Source organism: Micropterus dolomieu, linkage group LG01 (genome assembly GCF_021292245.1).
Source record: "Micropterus dolomieu isolate WLL.071019.BEF.003 ecotype Adirondacks linkage group LG01, ASM2129224v1, whole genome shotgun sequence".
Lineage (NCBI taxonomy): Eukaryota > Metazoa > Chordata > Actinopteri > Centrarchiformes > Centrarchidae > Micropterus > Micropterus dolomieu.
In genome coordinates this window covers 3,882,290-3,892,318 of record NC_060150.1, presented here as the reverse complement: position 1 = coordinate 3,892,318, position 10,029 = coordinate 3,882,290, and the positions used below count along the sequence as shown (strand labels likewise).

The following is a 10,029-nucleotide window of genomic DNA, read 5'->3' as shown; positions in this document are numbered from 1 at the left end:
GGGATCCTTTTTAAACCTTATTTTGGGGCAAAGCCATCAAACCTTTTCAGCGGTTTTATCAGATTTTACTTTTATATCCAGACCAGTAAAAGTGTAGTAATGTCTCTCTCCCCATTCATTGAGATACGGCCCTGATTTTGTCTTAAAAAAAAATAGCAAACAGGCTTTTTGGGAAACTCCTGACTCGTGGTGTCCACAGCTGCTCAGAGCATCAATAGAAACCAACAAAAACACTGTCTGTCATGCTAACACATGCTGTTAGTGATGGTTATAGGCACACAGTTTGAGGGAAACAGTACTGAACACAGTTTATACCAGTCATGACTTTCATGTTTTCCTGTTGCTCGAGCTGTTGCTACCAATGATAGCCTGATGCTAATTGGTGATGGTATTCCTCGTCTTCCTCTGACAGGATCTGACTTGTCTGGTGCCCTCGATGGCAACGGCGAGAGACCATTACTTCCTTCTAATATTGCTGTTATATATATATTATATATTATATACAAGTACATTTAACATTGAAACCAAGAGCCTTTTCCATATTCTAATAATGTGAATTTGTAGTAAAGATCTTGCAGTTTTTGAATATATCCTACTTATTTATTTTAGATTGTTAGTCTGATGGACATACAGTATGTTGTGATGATGTGTGTGTCTATCTGGGTGTTTAGATTTGATTTTGTCTTGTGGCCTGACTTAGTGTGACTTTGATGTTGTGAAAGAGATGAGATGAAAGGGAGAAATAGATGATGTTGAATGCACTTTAGAACATCAGTGGCATCTAACTATTGTCCTAATGAGGAGGGAGGGCTGGTGAAGCCAACCAAAGACATGCAAGTCCTAACAACAACATGTCCTGCTTCGGTTGAGCAACAGATACTGCTGATTTTCTGAGGTTGATTCTTACAGATCATCGCATCAGATGTCTGGATCAACACTGCAGCATTGCACCATTTCTGCTGTATCACACTAGTGGTGTAACATATCCACCACTTGTAAAGACTCTTCATAGTGTCTCATCTGCTGTCATGCATTTTTTATTGTTTTATTTTATTGTTCCTAATGAAAGAGGAGAGGTTTAAAAAAAAAAAAGTAAAAACTACTAGGTTTAGGAAAAGATCATGGTTTGGCTTAAAATAACTACATTACTTATGAGACTTAAATTACACAAGTTAAATCACGCTACTTCCATACAGTAAGTTGTGTAATATCACTAAAATGTGGAATCCTTTGTCCCACCCGTCCAACCTCCTTAGTCTGACTTTTTAGCGTTGAACAAAGGCGCTACAGGGCTTCCCTCAGTGCGTTGAACTATAATGCGAAAGGTGCTATGTGCGTCGGTACTAGACGCCAAAAAAGTGTCAAAGCAATCAATAATTGATGAATGCTTCATACAAAGATGTACTGAATGTCCAGTGAGGTGTTGCTAATGGAAACTTATCTCCACACTTATATGGAGCCAGAATGGATATGATCAACTATTGTAAACAGGAAGACAAAATACATTAGAAACAAAAACTTAGCTTTTGTTTGATATTCTGTACTCTTTAAGAATCCTTTTCATTGTCTTGCTCTGTTTCCACCTTCTGTTTTCCTACTTGTTGATGGGCTTCATGTTTCTGTACTCACAGAGCCCAATCATGAGGCAGCTGTGCACCGACCTAAGCGTTGGCGTGGTGAGTGGGCAAATGCTTCAGTTGCATCTTTTATATTATATGTGTAACACATTAGTCAGGCATATTAAAATAATGAGGGATCATGTCAATAAGGCAAAAACACAGAGAGCATTATCCAGTATACAAACCGAGTAGACTTCTTGCCTTCAGCATAAATAATTTTATTTACTGTACTTTAGGCTGCATTACATTTTGTAATCACTGTATTTATTTAATAGTCAAGTGTGTTTTTAAAGCCATGTTGAATATTTGTTCTGTTGTATATATGATTTTTTTTATCCAGACCAGGTCTGAGAAAGAGTTTAAAGAAAGACGCCCTGATTTTCCAACAGCAACCACAAATCCCCAAACGTCCTCCCAGCTTTGATGTTTGGAAACTCCCGAGTTTCACAACATCATGAAACTTTATGTTGGCTGAATGGATCTTCAAATGATCGTTAACGTTGTGTTTTGAATTGGTTTTTCATGCAGGATTTAGCTTGTTCGATAAGCTTCGCGGTGAGTAACCCCCCCCCCCCCCACAAAGTTTGTAAAAGTAACAATAAGAAACTTTAGACAGGGAAATGACAAAATATGTAAGGAAACAATAGTGATGTCAGATCCTTCTTTTTATGCATCTCTATCTTACAGGACCCAAACCTACTACTACTACTACTACTACTACTACTACTACTACTGCTACTACTACTACTGCTACTAAAACCACAGGAGGAGGTGAGTCTACAAACATCACACTAATTTAAATTCATTGCATCTTTATCATACTGATAATTATATATTTATATATTTCATACATACATACCTGTATATATTTTTTTGTTTGGCTTTTTTAGATGGCTTGGGGTTCAATCTGGCAGATGCTCTTGGTTCAGGTAAACTAGTACAGCTTCTCCAAAAGGTTCTACTAAAAAGGAGTTTATACAGGTGATAGCAACAACTTACGCCAGTGTTATACATACAGATTATAATAAAAGTTTCAATAAGTGATTCTGTGGCAACTTGGGGGCAGCGAAACAAACAGAGAGGGAGAGATGGGCTCTAGGTTCTTCAGACAAAAGTAGCAGGGACCTCACTGTTGAAAATACCACGTGTAGTTCTACTGAAAATTACAATTACTCAATCATGAATGTAACACAAGACATATCTGATAAAACACTCACGAAAACTGGACCAAAGCCAGATCAGTTGCAGAAGAGGTATAACAGTCGCTCTGGCTGAGGAAGCAGACCAATGAGTGGTCACCTGGCTCAGTTGAGCGATCCTCTCATGTTGAGGGGATGAGAGGCTAATACATGTCTGATTGTGTCTGCTGGGTCGACATTGGTGGAAGAGCAGACACAGAACAGGTGGAGTTAGGAAGAAAGTCTTTACATCTATCAGTGAGGTGGCTGGCAGGCTTGACGAAGGCAGAGGGCGAGCAAGTAGAAGATGGGGTTGTTCGCGTGGTTGAGGAAGCTGGTGGTGGAGTGACCGAACAATCTGCCGCCGAGTAGAAGGAGAAGTGGTGTATTTAACCAGGAAGTAGATGAGGTGAAAAATACTGGAGTGCAGCCAGAGCTGACACATGTGACACCAAGGATAGTAATAATAATTGTTAATAATCATTCATTTGTATAAATGTAGTTTGGAATAAAGAAACCTTCTGGTAAATTACAGTATGCTAATATAATGTACTTTGAATCAACATACGGTAATAATACAAGCTTTTCTGTTGACCTATAGATCCCAAAACCTCCCAGCCTGCTGGTGGAAGTGAGTACACAAAACTTCAACTTGCGTATTTCCTGCAGATTCTTGACATACAGATGGGCAGAAATTGAAAGTACAAAGTCTAAAAAAATATCAGGAAGTTTTGCCAAGAAGACATTACAGTAAGTAACTGTATCATTGACATTCTTCATTCCTAGATGACTTTGGGTTCAATCTGGAGGACGCTCTCCGTCCAGGTAAAGTTCTCAGTTTAAGCTTAAAGTTAAATAATCCTTTATTTCCTGTTGAATTTCATATTGTAAATTGGGCGCTTTGATATTTTCTATTCTATATTTTGTACATCTCTAAATGACTTCGCGAGTGTGAGTGATATAACGCAACATGTGAAATTATATGTTTCTTGTTGTGTTGGCATATTTGTAGTTGCAACTAAATTTACATGACGAGAGCACAAACCAAATGCAATCCCGCTTATCCTGATGGCAACAGGTGGAATAACAGAGACATGACGTTTAAATATCCACAACTGTGGTTTGGTTATGAATCTGAATGACTTCAATCAGCGTGACCATCTCTCTCATTGCAACGATTTTCTGTTAACGTAATCCAATGAGATGATGAAATACAGTCACTTGGCAGAGGTATGCGCTCTCTAAGTGCCTCATGACTAATGTTACGTCCAATGTACCTGATCCCACAGCTCCAAAACCCACTGATCACCCCGCTGGAGGAGGTGAGTCTACAAACCTCACGTCTTCTTTTATTACAGTCAGTAGTTTACTTGGAAATTATGACGTTTCAAAGATGTTCCTGTGCCAGTGACATTACCTCTGTTTTACAATGTAATATTGTAATCTCCTCCTATAACCAAATGAACAGTGGCGGACATAATATTTAGTTCCTTTACTAAATAATACTACCTAATAATCGTATCAGCTGTACTTGTATAAAATGTTGGGTAGTTTAATTTACAACAAAACATATTTTATTAAGTCTTCATGTGTTTTGCGTGTGTAAAAATCTTTTTGTAAAGTAACTAGTAACTGAAGCTGTCAGATGAAGTAACAAGTACAAATATTTTCCTCTAAGATGTAGAGGAGTAGAAGTAGAAAGTAGCATGAACTACTCAAGTAGAAATACCTTTAATGTGTACAGTACTTGAGGAAATGTACTTAGTTACTGTCCACCACTGCAAATGAATGACACTTTCCTAAACTCTTCCTCAGATTGCCAGGGAAACGTGGTCCAAAAACTGGGCACGATCATTGAGAATCAAAATCAGCAGCTGCGCCTGCTGCTGCAGATGGTTGCTCGGCCATCTTCAGCTCGCCCGAATGAAAAGCCCATGCGCTGAGTGTCGAGCTACTGGAAGGACTTTACGAGTAGGAAATAAATGTTTTTTTCACATGCATTTTTCAATGTCTATGAAGAATAATATGTGCTGTGGCTTTAAGAGATACAGACACATTTCCATAACCTATACTCTCTGCTCCCTTTTACTTTCAGACGTGAAGAGGATGATCTGGATGATGACGCCTTCCAGAATATGCCTGAACCTCTTAACCCCTTTTCCTGATCAATAAACATTTATATTTGTCATGAATTCAGTCTCTAAATAAACTAACCTACTGAATTTCAGATGCACAAGTTATGAAATAAGGTGACAGTATGTCTCCAGAACAGCCAAACAAAATAAAAGCTAAAGCTTAAAGGGACACTGATGGCAGGGTGGTGCTGACTGCAGGAGGATGTTTAAAGATTTAACACACTCTTGGTGAATCACTAAAGATATTACGTACTTTCATTTGTATAAAGCTTAATAGTACACCATATTATTTGGTCAGTGTGGGGCCATCATTGGTTAAAAAATGAGTTCCAAAGTAAGAGATTGTCTCCCCCTAGTGGGGTACAGAGCCATTGCAGGAGGGTGGGATAATGTGAAACAATCGTTTTGAATAGAGGATGTAACTTTCCAAAGACAGATAACATTAGTAATTGCTGTATTGTATTGCAATTATTGCTGGCACCGAGCCACCGTTAATGTTCAACTTTTGTTTTTCCTAATGTGACAAGATAAATATTCCCTGTAAATCAACATTAAAGTTTGCAAAATCTCTTCTGGAAGCAAAACATCATATGAAATACATGCTGGGAAAAAACACTAGTGATGCTCATCAAGTAAGTTTAGCTTACATTTTTCATTTGTACAACAGATATGTGTGAAAAGAAACATGCAATTCATGTTTTGATAATCCTATTTTAATACAATTAGGCTCCTTATAGAGTTTCTCCAGTACCTGTCGATAAAAGTCAATTTCTAGGGGTTTCAGAAGGGAGCAGGAGAGAAATGTTTGCAAAACACCTGTCCCAGCACCCACACTTTCACTACTTGCAAGAAGTCAAGTGCCTGCTTGTTTGCCATATTTCCAGGAAATGTGCTTGTTATGTGGTACATGGAACTTTCTGTAAAGCTGGTTTTGCACATTACCTAGAGGTAATGTCTAATGTATATAAGTAACTATATATTTATTTGTTTATTTTTCTATTTATTTTACACATTTGTTCCTAGCATAGTGTATGAATGAATGACTGAAGGGTTTATTTTAGTTTACATTATAATTTAGAAAGAATGACAATTTGTGGTAATATGCAATTTACAAAAATATTACACCAATCTATTCACACAAAATAACTCACAACATTAACAACGAAAAAGGAATATGCTGAAGCCCAAGGCTTACATTTGCCTACCCTATAAGTATAGCGTGGAGGGAGCTTCAACTTTAATTTCATTGTGCATCCCTGTGTTGTAGAATGATAAATAAATGTACCTTGAATCTTGAAGACTACTAGCATGTTGGGGGTTATCAGGGTTCACAGGGACACACTTGATTAATGAGGAGATTCTGTAGCTCTACATGGCACAATCAAGATCAGTTCAAAAGATTTGTTGGCAAAAGGAGGATCAAAAAAGTACTTAAATTCAGTCTGATACAAAATAGTTCAACCTCAACCAGTTACAACAGGAAAATCCTGCTTTTACCTGAATGCATGAGTAACAATAATCTCAAATTATATATATTATATAATGGTGTAACAGGGACAGGGGACTGCGTGGAGTACTTTTACCTTTAATAGTAAATTTTCCCTGATTATACCTACATACTTTCACTTAAGTAACATGCAGTTCTTTTACTTGTAACATAGTATTGATTATTAGCGTATATAGTATATAGTAATATAGTAGATTATTTTTAACAGTGAGGTATTTGTCTATTTACTTAAAGGTTTAAGTTAAGTATCTCAATACTTTCTCCACCACTGGATGGCACACACATTTATCAGAAACTGTAGGTTCATGTTGGGCCACACCCATGTCCTTCCTGGAAGCCAGTAATTTCTCCTACTGACTTTGCATGTAAGTGAAAACAGGTCCAGGCTGTGCTTTAGCATGTTTGGCCCCTTATGATGTTTCATACATACCCTGCTATGTTGCTTTAATGTTGCAAGAAAACGTCTCACAAAATGTTTTCTGTGCATTGTTTGCATGTTCTCCCCGTGTCTGTATGGGTTTCCTCCGGGTGCACCGGTTTCCCCCACCACCAAAAACATGTTCTCCAGTCAGTGCCAATGACCGAGCATTGATAAAGATCTGGAGTTGTTTCCCGGGCACTGCACAGCGGCTGCCCACTGCTCCCCTGAGGGATGGGTTAAGGATTCCTTGCCTCTCAGCAAAACTTTACCTGTAACTTTACTAATGAGGATACTCAATTAGGCAACAAGCTTTTCACAAAGCAGCACTTTATTTAATCCAACTATTTCAATAAGAAGCTGGGCAGCTTACGTTGATTATGGAAGCCCATTTCCGCCACTGTGATGGGAAAAAAATATCCTGTAAGTCATTATAACGAGAAACTTTCTCAAAATAATGACTTAGCATCTCATAATAATGAGTAAGAACCTCAAATCTTCACTCTATTTTGAGATGCTAACTCATTATTTTGATACTATAAGTCATTATTTTGAGATAACAACTGATTTTGAGATACTAAAAGAATATTTAGAGATACCATAAGTCATTATTTATAGATAGGCCTACAAAAAGTCATTATTTTAAGACGCTAACACATTATTTAGAAATACTATGTCATGATTTTAAGAGACTAACACATTATTTAGAGATACTATAAGTCATTATTTTAAGACGCTAACACATTATTTAGAGATACTATAAGTCATTATTTTAAGAGACTAACACATTATTTAGAGATACTATAAGTCATTATTTTAAGACGCTAACACATTAGAGATACTATAAGTCATTATTTTAAGACGCTAACACATTATTTAGAGATACTATAAGTCATTATTTTAAGAGACTAACACATTATTTAGAGATACCATAAGTCATTATTTTAAGAGACTAACACATTATTTAGAGATATGATAAGTCATTATTTTAAGACGCTAACATATTATTTAGAGATACCATAAGTCATTATTTTAAGACGCTAACACATTATTTAGAGATACTATAAGTCATTATTTTAAGACGTTAACACATTATTTAGAGATACTATAAGATATTATTTTGAGATACCAACTGATTTTGAGATACTAAAACAATATTTAGAGATACCATAAGTCATTATTTATATAGGCCTACAAAAAGTCATTATTTTAAGACGCTAACACATTATTTAGAGATACTATAAGTCATTATTTTAAGACGCTAACACATTATTTAGAGATACTATAAGTCATTATTTTAAGAGACTAACACATTATTTAGAGATACCATAAGTCATTATTTTAAGATGCTAACACATTATTTAGAGATACGATAAGTCATTATTTTAAGACGCTAACACATTATTTAGAGATACTATATGGCATTTTTTTAAGATGCTAACACATTATTTAGAGATACTATAAGTCATTATTTTAAGAGACTAACACATTATTTAGAGATATGATAAGTCATTATTTTAAGACGCTAACACATTATTTAGAGATACTATAAGTCATTATTTTAAGAGACTAACACATTATTTAGAGATATGATAAGTCATTATTTTAAGACGCTAACACATTATTTAGAGATACTATATGGCATTTTTTTAAGAGACTAACACATTATTTAGAGATATAAGTCATTATTTTAAGACGCTAACACATTATTTAGAGATACTATAAGTCATTATTTTAAGAGACTAACACATTATTTAGAGATACCATAAGTCATTATTTTAAGAGACTAACACATTATTTAGAGATACCATAAGTCATTATTTTAAGAGACTAACACATTATTTAGAGATACCATAAGTCATTATTTTAATACGCTAACATATTATTTAGAGATACCATAAGTCATTATTTTAAGACGCTAACACATTATTTAGAGATACTATAAGTCATTATTTTAAGAGACTAACACATTATTTAGAGATACCATAAGTCATTATTTTAAGACGCTAACACATTATTTAGAGATACCATAAGTCATTATTTTAAGAGACTAACACATTATTTAGAGATATGATAAGTCATTATTTTAAGACGCTAACATATTATTTAGAGATACCATAAGTCATTATTTTAAGACGCTAACACATTATTTAGAGATACTATAAGTCATTATTTTAAGACGCTAACACATTATTTAGAGATACTATAAGTCATTATTTTAAGAGACTAACACATTATTTAGAGATACGATAAGTCATTATTTTAAGATGCTAACACATTATTTAGAGATACGATAAGTCATTATTTTAAGACGCTAACACATTATTTAGAGATACTATAAGTCATTATTTTAAGAGACTAACACATTATTTAGAGATATGATAAGTCATTATTTTAAGACGCTAACACATTATTTAGAGATACTATATGGCATTTTTTTAAGAGACTAACACATTATTTAGAGATATGATAAGTCATTATTTTAAGACGCTAACACATTATTTAGAGATACTATAAGTCATTATTTTAAGAGACTAACACATTATTTAGCGATATGATAAGTCATTATTTTAAGACGCTAACACATTATTTAGCGATATGATAAGTCATTATTTTAAGACGCTAACACATTATTTAGAGATACTATATGGCATTTTTTTAAGAGACTAACACATTATTTAGAGATATGATAAGTCATTATTTTAAGACGCTAACACATTATTTAGAGATACGATAAGTCATTATTTTAAGACGCTAACACATTATTTTCATCATTGATCACAACATCATGTTAGACAGACTGAGGCACTGGGTGGGGATCTCTGGTACTGCCCTAGAATGGTTTTCATCCTACCTGTCAAATAGGAAGTTTTACGTGTCTGTAAACAACTATGTCTCTTCGTTCTGTCCAGTTAAATTTGGTGTGCCTCAGGGGTCGGTCTTAGGACCCATTTTGTTTTCCTTGTATCTGCTTCCCCTTGGACATATTATCCATAAACATGGCATTTCTTTTCATATTTATTCTGATGACACACAAATATACTTGCCCGTCAGATCCACAGACCCTGGAATGCTGAGTTCACTTAACAACTGCCTTTGTGAAGTTAAAAAATGGATGTCAAATAATTTCCTCCAGCTGAACTCAGACAAAACAGAAATCCTGGTCATCGGG

At 35.1% G+C, this 10,029-nt stretch overlaps 1 long non-coding RNA gene across 1 annotated transcript in view; it reads left to right on the top strand.

The window, feature by feature from the left end:
• Positions 1–2,325, top strand: part of LOC123973576 — a 2,623-nt gene extending 298 nt beyond the window's left edge. Inside the window, exons 2-4 of the long non-coding RNA XR_006825645.1 lie at positions 1,632–1,676; positions 2,148–2,174; positions 2,307–2,325. This is a non-coding gene — a long non-coding RNA (uncharacterized LOC123973576). The remainder of the gene's footprint in view (positions 1–1,631; positions 1,677–2,147; positions 2,175–2,306) is intronic.
• The last annotated feature ends 7,704 nt before the right edge of the window (positions 2,326–10,029 follow it).